This window comes from Phyllostomus discolor, chromosome 1 (assembly GCF_004126475.2).
Source record: "Phyllostomus discolor isolate MPI-MPIP mPhyDis1 chromosome 1, mPhyDis1.pri.v3, whole genome shotgun sequence".
Taxonomy (NCBI): Eukaryota; Metazoa; Chordata; class Mammalia; order Chiroptera; family Phyllostomidae; genus Phyllostomus; species Phyllostomus discolor.
Window position 1 is genome coordinate 84,266,740 of NC_040903.2, and position 18,028 is coordinate 84,284,767.

At 33.9% G+C, this 18,028-nt stretch overlaps 1 pseudogene; it reads left to right on the plus strand.

The window, feature by feature from the left end:
- Positions 1–5,942: 5,942 nt before the first annotated feature.
- On the plus strand, positions 5,943–16,836 carry LOC114491968 (annotated as a pseudogene).
- Positions 16,837–18,028: the final 1,192 nt, after the last annotated feature.

Genomic DNA, 18,028 nt, shown 5'->3' on the forward strand with positions numbered 1-18,028 from the left:
AAATTAACAAATTCTTATCTTTATAAGAATTTGAAGAATTCTTTATAAGAATTTATAAGAATAAAAACTACCAAAAATCACTCAGAAATAGAAAGTCTAAATAGAACTATAACAAATAAAGAGATTAAATCAGTAATCAAAACCTTCCCAACAAAGAAAAACTCAGGAGCAGAAGTCTTAACTGTTAAACTGTACATATTAAAGAATTAACACCAATTCTCCACAAAATCTTCAAAAGTAAAAAAGTGTACACTTAAATCATTCTATTAAGCTAGTATTACTCTGATAACAAAACCACACAAACACATTGAAAGAAAAGAAACTCCAGACAGATATTTATGAATATGGACACAAATATTCTCAACATAATATAGCCATCAAAATTGTGCCACATGTAAAAGGACAATATGCCATGACTGAGTGTGAATTTTCTCAAGAATGGTAGATTTGTGAACACAGATAATCAATGAATTTAATACACCACATTAATAAAATAACACAATCATTTTAATACATAAAGAAAAATCATTTGACATAATTCTAAACTATTTAATGATAAAAAAACACTCAACAAACTGGAACGAGAAGGAAACTTCTTTAACCAAATAAAAAGAATCTATGTAAAACACAGCTAACATCAAACACAGATATAAAAGATTTCCCTATAATGTCAGGAACAGGAGAAGTCTGTCTACGTTTGTCACTTTTAACCAACACAGAGCTGGAGGTTGTAGCCAGGAAAATTATACAAGAAAAAGAAAAACCTTCCATTTCAGAAAGAAAAAAGCTACTTCTAACTGCAAATAACATGAATATGTTAAATAGAAAATCCTAGGGACTCTACCAATAAATGATGGGATCCAAATAACAAGTTCAGCTGAGTTTTAAGATATAAAATCAAAGCACAGAGAGCAATTACATTTTTATATAATAAAAGGAACAATCAAAAATAAAATTAAAAAATTTTATTTACAAAACCATCAAAAACAATAAAAATTTAAGAATAAATTTAATAGAAGGAGTGTATACTAAAATCTATAAAACTCCATTGAATTATGAACAACTCTATGCCAACAAACTGGACAATCTGGATAAAATGGATAAATTCCCAGAAACATGCAATTTTCCCAACAGAATCAAGAAGAATCAGAAAATCTGAATGGACAGGCTAGAACTAATGAAATTGAAACAGAAAAAAAAAAAACTTCCAACAAACAAAAGTCCTGGAAAAGATGGCTTCACAGGAGAATTTTACCAAACATTCAAAGAACACCAATTGCTCTCAAATTATTCTAAAAAAAATTCAAGAGGAGGGAAGACTGCCAAGTTTATTTTACAAGGTCAGCATCATTGTAATTCCAAAATCAGGTAAAGACACTACAAAGAAAGAAAATTATAGGCTAATATCTCTGATGAACATAGATGCTAACATCCTCAACAAAATATTAGCAAGCCAGATCCAGCAATACATTGAAAAGATTATGTTAGGTTAGATTATGTTTTCAATACATTGAAAATCCTACCATGATCTTGTAGGATTTATTCTGGGGATGGTAGGTTGTTACAATATCTGAAAATCCATAAATGTAATATACCACATAAATAAAATGAAACATAAAAACCACATGATCATATCAATAGATGCCAAAAAGACATTTGATAAAATTTAGCACCCATTTACAATAAAAACTCTCAGCAAAGTAGAATTAGAGGGAGCATACCTCAATAAACAAAGGCCATGTATGACAAATCCACAGCCAACATTATACACAACAGGAAAAAAACAAAAGCATTTTCCTAAAGCTCAGGAACAACAGGGATATTTGCTTTCACCACTCTTATTCAACAGAGTACTGGAAGTCCTACCCACAGAAATCAGACATGAAGAAAATAAATGAAAGGCATCCAAACTGGAAAGGATGATGTAAAACTGTCATTATTTGCAGGTGACATGATACTGTACATAGAGAACCCTAAAGACTCCACCAAACAAACTACTGAAACTGATAAATGAATTCAGTAAAGTAACAGGATGCAAAATAAATATTCAGAAATCTGTTGCATTGGTATACACCAATAATGAACTGTCAGAAAGGTACACTAAGAAAACAATGCCATTTACTACTGCTTCAGAAAAAAATACCAAGGAATAAATTTAACCAAGGATGTAAAAGACTTGTACTCAGAAAATTACAAGACACTAAAGAAAGAAATTGGAGAAAATACAAATAAGTTGAAGCACATACAATTCTTCCTATCATGGGTAAGAAGAATTAACACTATTAGAATGCCCATAATACCCAAAGGAATCTATAGATTCAATATAATATCAATTGTATATTTCACAGAACTAGAACAAATGTTCCAAAAACTTATATGGCATCACAGAAGACCCCAAATGGATACAGCAATCCTGAAGAAAAAGGGACAAAGTTGGAGGAATCATGCTAATATCAAATTATACTACAAGGTCATAGTAATCAAAACAGCATGGTATTGGCATAAAAACAGACATATAGATCAATGGAACAGAATAAACACCAGCAATAAATCTATGCTTTTATGGTCAATTAATATTTTACAAAGGAGGGAAAAACATACAATTGGGTAAAGATAGTCTTTTCAATAAATGGTATTGGGGAAATTGGACAAATATATGCAAAAAATTTAAATGACCACTTTCATACACATACACAAGCATAAATTCAAAATTGATTAGACTTAAATGTATGGCTCAAAACTATAAAAACCCTAGAAGAAAGGAAAGGCAGTAAAATCTCAAACATTTCTCAATGAAATATTTTTCTGCTATATAACCTCATGCAAAAGAAAAAAAAAACAAATGGGACTACATCAAATTACAAAGTTTTTGCACAGCAAAGGAAACCATCAACAAAATGAAAAAGACAACCCACTGGATGGGAGACCATATTCACTGATAAATCTGATAAGGGGTTACTATCCAAAATTTATAAAGAACTTATACAACTTAACACCAAAAAGATAAACAATCCAATTAAAAAATGGGCAGAGGAACTGAATAGATAACTTCTCCAAAAAGGACATATAGGTGGCAAATACACATTTGAAAAGATACTAAACATCAGTAATCATCAGAGAAATGCAAATTAAAACCACAATGAGATATCACTTCATGCCTGTCAGATTGGTTATCATCAATACGTCAACAAACAACAAGTGCTGGCAAAAACATGGAGAAAAGGGAACCTTCATGTGTTGTTGGTGGGGATGCAGATTGGTGCTGCCACCCTGATAGGCAGTATGGAGTTACCCCCAAAAGTTAAAAATGACCCCAGCTGGTGTGGCTGAGTGGATTGAGTGCTGGGCTATGAACCAAAGGGTTATCAGGTCCCAGTCTAGGGCACATGCCTGGGCTTCAAGCCATTTCCCCAGTGGGGGTGTGCTAGAGGTAACCACACATTGATGTTTCTCTCCCTCTCTTTCTCTCTTCCTTCCCCTATCTGAAAATAAATAAGTAAAATCTTATAAAAATTTAAAAAAATGGAACTGCCTAACAAATTCACTTCTAAGAAAACCCAAAACGTCAATTTGAAAGAATATATGCATCCCATGTTCATTGCAATGTTATTTACAATAGGCAAGATTTGGAAGCAGCCCAAATGTCCATAACTAAATAAGTGAAAAAAAAAAAAAAAGCTGTGGTACATTTACACAATGGAATACTACTCTGCCATAAAAAGAAGGAAATATACCTTTTGCTGAAGCATGGATGGACCTAAAGAGCATCATGCTAAGTGAAATAAGCCAGTCAGAGAAACACAAATACATGATTTCATTCATATATGGAATCTAATGAACATAATAAACTAACAAACAAAATAGAAACAGATTAATAGATATAGAACATACTGACGGCTTCAGAGAGGAGGAGGGTTGCAGGACTGTGTGAAAATGGTGAAGGATACTAAGCAAAAAAAAAAAATGCTCATAGACACAGACAACAGCATGATAATTACCAGAGGGGAAGGGGAAGAGGGGAGGTAGGAAAGGGTATGGTGTGGGTAATAGGGATGGAAGGAGACTTGACATTAGGTGGTGAGCATACAATCCAGTGTACAGATGATGTGTTAGAGAACTGTACAACTAAAACCCATGTAATTTTATTAACCCATGTCACCCCAATGAATTCAATAAAAAACATAAAAATTTTATTGAAAGAAATTATATGAGACCTAAATAAATGGAAGATGAATATAAATGGATTTGAAGATGTAATATTGTTTAGATGGTATACTCTCCAGATTGTTCTATAGATTCTATGCAATCCCTATCAAAATCCTGAATGTCTTATTTTTTTAAGAAATTTACAATGTGATCTTATATTTATAGATCCTAAATACTTGTGTTATGGTTATTTTATATAAATCTTTTAGGATAATTAAAGCAAATTATTTTAAATTTATTATTATCTTTAAATTGTTATTTTTGGAAAATAAATCTGTATCATTCATAAATAACATATCAAACTGAAAGAGCTCCAAGGCCAGAACTAGGACAATTTGAGCTACAAAATAAACAAAGTGGTGTTAGGTTGTAACTCAAAACATAAAATATGTTTTTATGAGTCCATACTCATAGGAAAAAATGGTTGAATAAAGAAATAAATGGTAGAAGATGCAAATATTTCAGGCAGAAGATTTCCAAATACTTTATGTAGACACTTTTGTGCCAAGAAGTTGAAATGCTCTACTTTTTAAACAAGGCTGTGAATAATTTCTTTTCATAGAGTATGGAATGCAAAGGGTGGAGGAAAAGTAACTTTTTGGTGTAGAAACCAGACAAACACTACCAGTCAGGTGACTAAGTTTATAATTATCAGTGATAAGTCATATTGATGCATATACCCCAATATGATGTGGTGAGAATGTCACTTTATCTATGGTTTTTCTCCTAAAAATATATAACCCCAGTCTAAAGAAACTTGGGGAAAAATTCAGGTAAACTTTAATTGAGAGATGTTTTATAAAACACTGGACCAGATTTCCTCAATGTGTAAAATAAATAAAAAACAATGAAAATCTGTAAATCTGTCAGAGACCACAGGAGGCTAAGGAGATACAATGACTAAATGTAATTTAGTATCCCAGATGGGATCATGTAATTAGAAAAAGAATACTGTAGTGCAAAGTAACTGTGAACTTTATTTGATTCTAATGTTTTCATGTTGGTTACTTGGTGGTACAAATTTATCATAATAGTGAAAAATGATCACGAAGGGGGAAAGTGGGTATAGGGTACACAAGAACTCCATGAGCTGCCTTTATAATTTTTCTATAAATCTAAAACTGTTCTTTAAACATTTTAATTTCTATTTCCAAAATAACTCATTTGAAAAATGTATAGCAAAATGGAACTGTAGTACACTGTTGGTAGGAATGCAGACTGGTGCAGCCACTGTGGAAAACAGTGTGGAATTTCCTCAAAAAACTAAAAATGGAACTGCCTTTTGACCCAGCAATTCCACTGTTGGGACTATACTGTAAGAATCCTGAAATACTAATTCAAAAGAACCTGTGTACCCCAATGTTCACAGCAGCACAATTTACAATAGTCAAGTGCTGGAAACAGCCTGCGTCCATCAGTATATGAGTAGGTCAAAAAACTGTGATACATTTACACAATGGAATACTATGCAGGAGAAAGAAAGAAGGAGCTCCTACCCTTTCTGACAATATGGATGGAACTGGAGAGCACTACGCTAAGAGAAATAAGCCCGGCAGTAAAAGACCAATGCCATGTGATCTCACCTATGAGTGGAACCTAATCAACAAAACAAACAAATGAGCAAAATAGAACCAGGAAATAAAGAACAAACTGTCAGTGGACAGAGGGGTATGGGGAGGGGGACAACGGGAAAAAGAGAGGGAAGGAGCAAGCAAAGAAACATGAATAGAGGATTCATGGTCACAGACAATGGGGGGATTGACTGTGGGAACGGTGGGGATGGTATAGGGTGAGCAATGGGGGAAAAGGTGGGACAACTGTAATGGAACAACAATAAATTTAAATTAAAAAGAAAAGAAATTTAACAAGGATTTTTACTAATTGTGGAAGACACTAGTTTGTCTCAGCCAACATTCATTCTCTATTAATTTTTCTCCTACATCCTCTATTAGTTGCTTACCTAGAATCCTTAGTACCCATGGGTGGTTCTGTGTTAACATTCTATCTAATGAGACTTATGGGTCTTCTGAACCATTGCTTTTTTCCTTATCTTTTCTCCTTCCTGAAATTTTGGTGCCACAAAATGTCTGTGACTATGAGAAAAATGCACCAGTATCACTAACTGAATGATGATAAGACGCAATCAGAAGAAAAAGAACTACTACACACATAAATATTTATTTTTCACAAACTTAATGATAACCATAAAAAAATCCAAAACTGAGACATAGCATTAAAAAAGCAGAAAAAGAGGGGAAAAAATCAAAGAATACCACCAAGTTAAAAAAAAAAAAAAAACAGAAACACAAGAAAAAGAAAGAATAGAATGAGGACACAGAGCTACCAGAAAACAAAAGATAAAATGGTTATAACAAATTCTCATATATCAACAATTACTGTAAATGTGAATGGAATGAACCCACAAATGAAAAGACACAGGTAGTGGGATAGATCAAAAAACAAAACCCAACTGCATGCTGCCTTTAGGAGACAATCTCAGCTGCTAAGAAAAACATAGACTTAAAGTGAAGGGGTAGAAAATGATACCCTAAGCAAATGGAATGCAGAGAAAAGTGGGTATAGGAGTCCTTGTATCTGACAAAATAGATTTTTAGGATAGAAATTCTAGAAGGAATTGGCAAGAAATATTCAAAGTGATGGAAAGCAAGGATCTACAACCAGATTATCCAGCAAAGCTATCATTTGGAATCAAAGGGAAGATCCCAGACAAGAAAAAGCTAAAAGAGTTCATCACCACCAAACCAATATCATATGAAATGTTAAAGGGTCTTCTTTAAGGAGAAAAAATAAAAAATATGGACAATAAAATTATAATAGATACATATCTATCAACAACTGAATCTAAAAAAAAAAAAAAAAAAACCAAAACAGAAAAAGACAAGCAGAATAGAAACAAAACCGTACATACAGAGAACATTTTGATGGCTGCCAGATGGGAAGGGTGTTGGTAGGATGGACAAAAAAGGTGAAGGAATTAAGAAGTTCAAATTTGGTAGTAATAGAATAGTCATGGGGATGTAAAGTACAGTATAGGGAAGAGAACACATATGCATGACCCACAGACATGGACAATGGTGTGGGGATTGCCTCTGGGAGTGGGGGCTAAGGGTAAAAAATTGAGACAACTGTAAAAACATAAACAATAAAAATTAACAAGAGACAAAGGTGGACATTTTATAATGATAAAGAGGATAATACATCAAGGAAACATAATAGTTATTAATATATGTACATTCAGCCTGGGAGTGCCAAAACATATAAAGCAACTGTTAACAGAGCTAAAGGGAGAAACTGCTCCAGACCCTGACAACTATGAATAGATCATCTAAACAGAAAATTAGTATGGAAATATTTATTTTGTGTTTTAGATTCCACACATAAGTTAAATCATATGGTATTTGTCTTTCTCTGATTTATTTCATTAGCATAACAAATGAAATATAAACACATAGAGAATAGACTGACAGTTGATCAAGAGGAGGAGGATTGGAGCTGGGAGAAATAGGTGAATAAATTAAGAAGTACAAATTTGTAGTTTCAGACTAGTCCCTAAGATGTAAGTGACAGCACAGGATATATTGTCAGTAATATTGTGTTAGCTATATGGAATCAGCTATATTTCAAGGTGGGTACTTGAAATATTGGGGAGACCATGCTGTAAAGTACATGATTGTCTAACCCCTATGCTGTTTTTTGAAACTAACACAGAATAAAATGATAGTGAATGTACACTATAATTGAAAAATAAAAAAATAAGAAAATAATGGCCTTAAATGGAACACTAGAACAAAAGGACATAATCAATATTTACAGAATTTTTCACCCAGAATACCAAATACACATTCTTCTCTAGTGCACATGAAACATTCTCAAGAATAGGCCATATGCTGAGACATGAAACGAGCCTCCTCAACTTTGTAATATTGAAATCATACTAAGCATATTCTTCAATCACAATGCTTTAACATTGGAAATCAACAAAAAATGGTGAGGAAAATTACAAATATGTGGAGATTAAATAACATCCTCTAAACAATAACTGTGTCAAAATAATCCATAAAAGATGAAACCAAAAGACATGTAGACAAATGAGAATGATAATATGACATACCAAAATTTGTGAGATGCAACAAAAATGATAATGTGAGGGAAATTTATATCTACAGGCCTATAACAGGAAATAAACAAAAAACCCAGGCAAAAAACCTAACATTTCACCTTAAAGAATTAGAAAAATAAAAACAAACTAAGACCAAAGTCAGAAAAAAGAAGGAAATAATCAGAATTAGAGCAGAATAAGGCAAATAGACAACAAAAAGACAGTAGGAAAAATTAATGCAACAAAGGGCTGGTTCTTTGAAAGGATTAATAAAATTGACAACCTTCTGGCTATGACTCATTAAGAAAAAAATTTAAAACTCAAACAAGCAAAATTAGAAATGAAAGAAGTTAAAATAGACACTATAGTAATACAAAGGACAATATAAGAATACTATGAAAAACTATATACTTCCAAATTCTATGACCTAGAAGAAATGGACAAGTTCTTAGAAATATATAACCTCCTTATACTGAATTATGAAGAAGTGGATAATCTAAATAGACCAACTAACACTAGGAAAATTGAGTCATTAAAAACCTTCCCAAAATTAAATGTCTAGTACCAAATGGCTTCACTGGTGAATTCTAGCAAACATTCAAATATTTAATGTCTTTATTTCTAAAACTGTTCCAAAAAAATAAGAAAGAAACAAATAGTGTCTAACTCACTTTATGAGGACATTACCCCTGATACCAAAACCTTGCAGGATAGCACAAAGAGGAAGGAAGGGAGGGAGGATGAGGAAGGAAGGAAGGAAAGAAGAAAGAAAGAGGGAGGGATGGAGGATGGGAGGCACAGAGAAGAAAGAAAAGATGGGAAGGAAGGAAGGAAGGAAGGAAGGAAGGAAGGAAGGAAGGAAGGAAGGAAGGAAGGAAGGAAGGAAGGGAGGAAGGAAGGAAGGGAGGGAGGGAGGAAGGAAGGGAGAAAGGAAGGAAGAAATACCAATGAATACCTTGGATGAATATATATGAAAAAATCCAAAACAAAATACCAGCAAATTGAATTAATACATTAAAAGAGCTAATATTCATGATCAAGTGAGGTTCATTCAAGGGTCATAAAGATGGTTTAACATATGCAAATCAATTGATATGATGTATCACATTAACAAAATAAAAAGTACAAATCACATGGTCATACCAAGGGTTGAAGAAAAAACATTTGAAAAATACAACATCCACTTATGATTAAAACATTCAATAAAATCCATCTAGGACAGATTCTCAACACAATAATGACCATATATTACAAACCCTCAGATGATATCATAACAAATGATGGAAAAGTAAAAGCTTTTTTGCTAAGATCGGGACAATGATGCCCACTCTCACCACTGTTATTCAATGTAGTGCTGGAAGTCTTTGCCAGAGCAGTCAGTTCAGAGAAAGAAAAAACATCCACATTAATAATGAAGAAGTAAAATTGTTACTCTTTGTAGATGACATGATTCTTTACATTGAAAACCCTAAAGGTGCTCCCTAAAGGTACTAGAAACAAGAAACAAATACAGTAAATTTTCAAGATACAAAAATCCATTGCATTCTTATATACTAACAATAAAATCTAAAAAAAAAGAAAAAATCTCATTTGCAATTGCAAAAAAAAAAGAAAAAATTCATGAATAAATTTTTAAAAGGATGTGAAAGACCTATACACTAAAAACTACAAGAAATTATTGAGAGAATTTGAAGACACAAAGAAATGGAAAGATATTTCATGTTCACTAATTGGAAGAATCAACATAGTTATAATGGCCATATTACTCAAATCAATACACTGATTTAATGAACTCCCCATCAAAATCCCAATGTTTTTTCCCAAAGATATAGAACAAAAACAATATCAATTTTGTATAGGGTCAGAAAGATTCAAAATACCCAAAGCAATCTTGAGACTCCCCCCTCCAAAAATACCAGAGAAATTGTATTCCCTGATCTCAAATTGTGCTACTAGGCTACTATAATGAAAACAGCACAATACAGCCAGAAAACGGACACATAGGCCAGACTAGTGGAACTGAACTGAGAGCTCAGAAATAAACCTACATGAATATGGGCAATTAATTTTCAACAAAGGAGCCAAAAATGAACAATGAAGAAAAGAAAGCCTCTTCAGTAAAAAGGTGCTGGAATAATTGGAAAGCTACATGCAAAGAATGAAACTAGACTACTGTTTGACACTAGACACAAAAATTAACTCAAAATGAGTCAAAGAACTAAATATAAAACCTGAAAAAATAAAGTAGGTTGAAGAAAACATAGGTAGTGAGTTTATGGACCTTCACTCAGAAAATATTTTATGAATTTGACTCAAAAGGCAAGAGAAGTAAAAGCAAAAATATATGACTGGGGTTATATCAAACTAAGTAACTTCTGCACAGTAAATATATATATTTTTTTTATATATATATATTTTTATATATTATATATATATATAAAATAAAGTAAAATAAAACAAAACAGAAGGGCAACCAACCAAATGAAAAAACATACTTGCAACAATACCTCTGATAAGCGGCTAATGTCCAGAATAGGTAAAGTACTCATTAACTCAGCAACAAATGCAAACAATCCTATTAAAAATTCAGGAGAAGATGTCCTGGCTGGTGTGGGTCAGTGGACTGAGGGCCAGCCTGTGAACGAAAGGGTTGCTGGTTCGATTCCCAGTCAGGACACATGCCTAGGCTGCAGGCCATGTCCCCAGTAGGGGGCACGTGAGAGGCAACTATACATTGATGTTTCTCTCTCTTCCTCCCTCCCTTCCTCTCTCTAAAAATAAAATAAATAAAATCTTTTAAAAAATTGGGAGAAGACCTAAACAGACACTTCTCCCAAGAAGATAAACAGCCAACAGATATATGCAAAGATGCTCAACATCACTACTATTAGGAAAATGCAAATCAAAGCCACAATGAGATACCACTTCACACCTGTTAGAATGGATATTATCAACAAGACAAGAAATAACGAGTGCTGGAGAGGATATGGAAAAAGGGAACCCTCATATACTGCTGGAGGGAATGTAAATGGTACAAACACTATAGAAAACAGTATGAAGGGTCCTCAAAAATTAAGAATAAGCCCTGCTGGCGTAGCTCAGTGGATTGAGCGTGGGCTGCGAACCAAAGTATTGCAGGTTCAATTCCCAGCCAGGTCACATGCCTAGGTTGCAGGCCATGGCCCCCAGCAACAGCACATTGATGTTTCTCTCTCTCTCTCTTTCTCCCTCCCTTCCCTCCCTAAAAATAAATAAATCTTTTTTTTTTAAAATTAAGAATACAGCTACCATGTAGTACAGCTGTTCCTTTTCAGAGTATCAACCTCAAACTTTTGAAAACATTTATTCATAAATATGAGCTCTGACCAGAAAAAGTCCAGCTACTGTTAATATAAGAATGGTTTAAATGACATCCATGTAACCTGTTTGCCGAGGAGAGTGACTGGCATGCACATGTGTGAACAATGATGACTTCACTCTACTAGTCGGTAGGGGCAGTAGACACCACTGAGGGAGCCTGTGTGCTGTGTGGCCACTACATTCAAAAGGACTAAGCAAGTAGAGCAATGAATCTGCATCAAATTTTGCATTAAGTTTGAACATTCCCCTGTGAAAATTATTTGGATGATTCAGGAGGCCACAACTATGGGCAACTGGTGATTGGCAGCTTCATCAGGACAATGTGCGCACTTGTGCATCACATCTTGTGCAGAGTTTTTTGATAAAAGATCATATCACCCAGATGGCTCAGCCCCTCTACAACCCAGATTTGGCACTCTGTGGCTTCTATCTTTTCCTGAAACTGAAGTCATTTTTGAAAGGGAAGAGATTTCAGACCATCGATGAGATTTAGGAAAATATGAGAGGGCAGCTGATGGTGATTGGGAGAACTGTATGAGGTCCCAAAGTGCCTAAGATGAAGGGTATTGAGTCATCATTGTACTATGGACAATGTTTCTTGTATCTTGTATCATCTTCAATAAATGTCTCTATTTTTCCTTACATGGCTGGATACCTTCTGGACAGACCTTGTATATTTACACCTATGTTCATTGCAGCATTATTTAAGATAGCCAAAACACACAAAAAAATTAAGTGTTCTTCAATGGATGATTGGATCAAGAAGTAGTGCATACAAAATGGAATATTCTCAGCCATAATAAAAAATGAAAAATTGCCATTTGTGACTACACAGATGAATTTTGAGAGTATCACACTGAGCAAAATGAGTCAGATGGAAAAAGACAAAAACCATATGACTGCTATCATTTATGGAATATAAACTAGAAAGCAACAAACAAACAAACAAAATGCTCATAGACACAGACAACAGTATGATAGTTACAAGAGAGAAAGGGGTAGGAGGCAGTTGAAGAGGGTAAAGGGGGTCAACATATGGTGACAAAAGGTGGTGAGCCCTCATTGCAATAGACAGATGTTATATAATAGAATTGTATACCTGAAACCTGTATAATTTTATTAACCAATGTCACACAAATAAATTTAATTAAATAAAAAATTAAAGGACAACTCCATTGGATATATTCTTTTTGGTCGGTAATTTCTATTAAATTTTGAATATATCATTCTACTCTCTCCTGGCCTGTATGGTTTCTGCTGAGAAATATGATGATAATCTGATGTCATTTTCTTTATAGATTATTGTTCTTTTTTTTCCTGGCTGCCTTGAAAAATTTTTCTTATCACTGACTTTTGCCAGTTTTATTATAATGTGTATTGAAAGTACATTTTGTTGCAATAATTAGGTGTGCTCTTACTGTTTCATACTTGAATGTCTAGTTTCTTCCCTAGGTTTGGGAAGTTCTCATCAATTATTTGTTTGAACAGGCTCTATTTCCTTCTCTCGTCTTCTGGGATATATATTATCCTTATGTTGCTGTTTCTAATGGAGTCAGTTCTCACTGAGTTCCTTCATTAAAAAAAAATCTTAGTTCTCTTTCTTCTTCCACCTAAATAATTTCTAGACTTCTATCTTTGAGGTTATTAATTCTCTTTTGTAGGTGACCTGCTCTATTTTTCATCTCATTTATTGAGTTCTTCAGCTCCCGAATTTGTTTGGTTCTTTTTTATAGCTCCAATGTCTTTAGTAAAGTACTCTTGTTCATCAATTTTATTCCTGAGCTCAATGAACTGCTTTTTTGAGTTTTCTTGTATCTTTTGAGTTTTCTTGTATCTATTGAGTTTTTTCCATGACTGGTATTTTGAATTCTCTGTTATTTGGATCACAATTTTCTATTACTTTGATTCTGCATTCTGAAGAATCTCACTTTTTTCTATGTTACCATGTTACCTTGCTTGACTATGGTGCTTGATAGATTGTTCCTCTGTCACTGCATTTGAAATAGTGAATTATTTTATTTAGGTGCCATTTTGATTTTAACAATTCAGCAGGTTGATAATGGTCTTTCTTTTGTTTTCCAGCAGATGATGATATAGCACAAGCTTTTACTTTCTCTTAATGTGTCTCTTGAGGCTCTAAAGTGGTGGTGTGGGGGCCTCACTGTGGTCACGGGAGTCACAGCCTAAGTGACCGGTGTGGTAGATGTTCCCACTTGTTTTCTTTGACTTCATCTCAGGGCTCCACCACTGTGGTGGAGGTGCCAGATTTGCTTGCCCACCGCACTGCTGCCTGGTTCCCTATGGCTGCAGAGCTGCTGTGCTGTAGTGGAAAGCCTTAAATGCATCTTCACTGCTGCTACCATTGCAAACAATCAGGAAAGGGAGGCAGATTATCAGGCCTTTCTGCTGCTTCAGCCTCCTTTACCCTCCAATGGAATATCGGGTAAGGGGCCACATACCAACTCTTCCTGCTACATTAATTGGGGCCATGGGCTCAGCCATGGCAGCTAGGGAGCTGTGTTCATGGTCACCATCCCTGTCCTTCCCCAGTCTTGCTTCTTGTGCTATTCCTATATGCCCATCTTCAGATGTGACATTGTGTGGATCTCTCAGGCATGTGTGGTGAGCAGAGAAACCTTTGTTGGATTACAGATGTTTAACTAGGGGTAGATTCAAAAAGAGATACAAGTGGCCTACTAAGTTCACCATGGTGCTTACATCACCAGGTGTGATAATTTTTAAATGTAGTTTCAGGATTCTCAAGTGTCAAAACCCAATTTATACCAACCTATATGATGCTTAAATAAATTAACAAAAGATTTTCATTAAAAATAAAATAGCATTGCCCTAGCTGGTGTAGCTCAGTGGACTGAGTGCTTGCCTGTGAACCAAATGGTCACTGGTTCAATTCCCAGTCAGGGCACATGCCTGGGTTGTGGGCCAGGTCCCCAGAAGGGGGCATGCGAGAGGCAACCACACATTGATGTTTCTCTCCCTCTCTTTCTTCCTCCCTTCCCCTCCCTAAAAATACATAAATGAAATCTTTAAAAAATAAAATAACATCTATTTGCTAATGTTGTAATCATGGGAATATTTGCATTATCTGTATATTTTATAGCTTGCATGCAGTTGTGTAATAGTAACAGTATATTTCTGAATATGAAACTATTATATTAATTATGAAGAGTTTAAAATTGCAAGCAATAAAAAAACAAATAGAAAGTATACATATATACATGAATTTTTGTGTATGTATGTACATACACACATAAAAATGAATGTGTCCATTTTCTTGACAACTGCAAGTGACTATAAGACATTTTTAAGTAAAGCTCCACTTTTTTTCTTTTTGTTCATTTTTTTCTCTTAGATTTATTTTTCTCCTTTTGGTTTACTTTGTGTATACCAATATTAAATACTATTATAAACTATGAATGATTGATTTATAATATTTGAAGTAAAGCCATTGAATCTTATATTTATCTCTGAAAATCTCAGAGGGAATTCTTTTCCTGGCACAAAGGGAACAAAGTCAACAATGAAAAAAGAAAAATAATTCTGAGAATACCAAGTACAATAATTGTTTCATTGTAACATAATACAAATTAGATATTTGACATCTTCTTGGATGAATTTCAATAGCCAAAACAAACTGCAGAACTGTAAACACATAGCACTTAGGCAATTTCTCTGTTGTTTTTTGCTTGTTAAACCAAAAAGGAAGTTAATATTTAGAAAAAACAGTCTTTAAACTCAACCACTCAGTCCAACACAAAGAGATAATTTATAGCCACAAATAAAGCACATGCTTGGCAGGGAAGATGTAACTTTTTGTTTTTATATTTTTCTTTTTATGTTTTTTATTATTGACTTTAACTTGGCATCATGGAATATGCTTTTGAAATTTCTCAATGAACAATGACAGTTAAGTTTTGAAAGGCAAAACAATAATGCTACTAGTAAAATGTATTCATGGGACTTTGGAGTAGTTTAAAAAATAATAAGACATAAACATAAGTTAATCATAAAAAATCATAAATGAGAGCACATTAAATTGAAAAATTTGTAGTTGTTAAAAGATACCACTAAAAGGGAAAACTGATCATCCTCAGGCTGGGAGGAGTTCATTCGCCATGTATATTGTCAGCCAACATCTTGTATCAACAATAGAAATAAAGAAATAAGAAAAAGTCAAACAACTCAATAGAAAAATGGAAACCAGAATCTTGAAAGGGCATTTCAGCAAAATAAAAAGACTATCAGATTATTAATAAACATCTGAAAAGAAACTCAGTTTTATCATATGCCTAAGTGCTCACATGAGCTCTACTTCTGCCCTTTCAGCTCTCTGAGCTGCACCAAGGTAGCGTACTAGAACAAGTACCTTACTCAAAGGCAGAAAAAAGGGAGGCAAGAAGAAAGTGGTTAATCCACTTTCTAAGAAAGATTAGTACGATGTGAAGTCACCAGCTATGTTCAATATAAGAAATATTAGAAAAACATTAATCACAAGAACTCAAGGAACCAGAATTGCATCTGACGGCCTGAAAGGTCACCTGAGTGACGCTGGCTTATCTGCAGAATGACAAAGTTGCATTCAGAAAATTCAACCTAATTACTGAGGATGGTCAGCACAAAAACTACCTGATGAATTTCCATGGCATGGACCTTACCCATGACAAAATGTGCTCCAAAGTCAAAAAAGTGGCAGGCCATGATTGAAGCTCATGTTGATGTCAAGACTGCCAATGGGTATTTGCTTCCTCTCTTCTGTGTTGGTTTTACTAAAAACTGCAACAATCAGATTCAGAAGGACCTCTTCTGCTCAGCATCAACAGGTTCACCAAATCCAGAAGATGATGGATATCATGACCCAAGAGATGCAGACAAATGAATTGAAAGAAGTGGCCAATAAAATGATTCCAGATAGCACTGGAAAAGACATAGAGAAGTCTTGCCAATCTATTTATCTGCTTCTTAATGTCTTTGTTAGAAAAGTAAAATGCTGAAGAAGTCTAATTTTGAACTGGTAAAACTCAGGGTGCTTCATGATGAAGGTAGCAGTTAGGGAAAAGCTACTGAGGAAGAGACAGTTTCTTAAAGTTGAATGAGTTTATGGATATGAGCCCTCAGTCCAAGAATCTGTTTAAAATGTAGACATTTAATTGTGACAAACAAAAGGGCCTATGTGGAACAAAAAAAAAGCCTCAGTTTTTTAAATCTGAGAAATGCACATGAACAACTATGAAATATTATCACATAAATACACACACAGTAAGGGATAAAGTACTAAATTTTAGCAATGATGTGGAACAACAAAAAATTATATACCATTTCTGGTATATGTAATCACAATGAAAAAATTATTAGCACTATCTGCTAAACTTGAACCAAAACATACCCTATGACCAACAAGTTCACTCCTAAGTATTATTATAGATGGCCTTTGACAGTAGGTATTCCTACATTTAAATTCATGTTTTGAAATGATTTTTATAGCTTAGACATGTATGTACTGACCTACCTAAAAAAATTGTTTTATGTTTTTATTTTGTAACAACAAAGCCTACAATAAAACACTGAAATATCATCACTGCATATTAACAATACAACACAGAAATGCATATACAGTATGTTCATCTCAAGACATTACACAAATATTTATGGCAGAATTATTGGTAATAGCCTAAAACTGGAAATAAAAAAAAGGTCCATCAACATTATTCATATAATGGAATAATAGGTGGCTAGGACATAAACAAACTAATTTTATAAATAGATGCTACATGTATTAACATGGATAAATCTCATTAGTGAAAAAAGCTAGATACAAAAGAATACATAATCTATGCTGATTCCATTTTTGTAGAAGTCAGACTCAGGGAAAGCCAGTCTATGGTGTTTAGAAGTTAGAATAGTGCTTAGTTTTTTAATGTAGGGTTGGAGTAATGGCAGTAAGTATAAAAAGGGCTTCTTGGTTACTTATAATGTTCTTATTTTTAACCTGTTATAATTACATATCTGTTTTTATGTTGTGTTAACTCTTGAGCTTTTCACCTTTGAAATTGTACTGTTCTGTATGTATGTCATAATTCAATTTTTTAAAAAATTAAATAAAGTTAAAATACCTTAATTGGCTTTCCAGTATAAAATCATTGACACAGAAGATGTTTCTACAATTGCTGGAAAAGAATTTAATGCCATTAAAATTTTTTTCTGGATGTGAGGGTTATCTGGCTATAACATCTGTCACCCGATTGATCACCCAATTGATTCAGCTGATCTGGATGGCTAGGCAGGTGTCCCCTTCCTCCCTCACTGATCCCCTCCTGAAGCTGCATG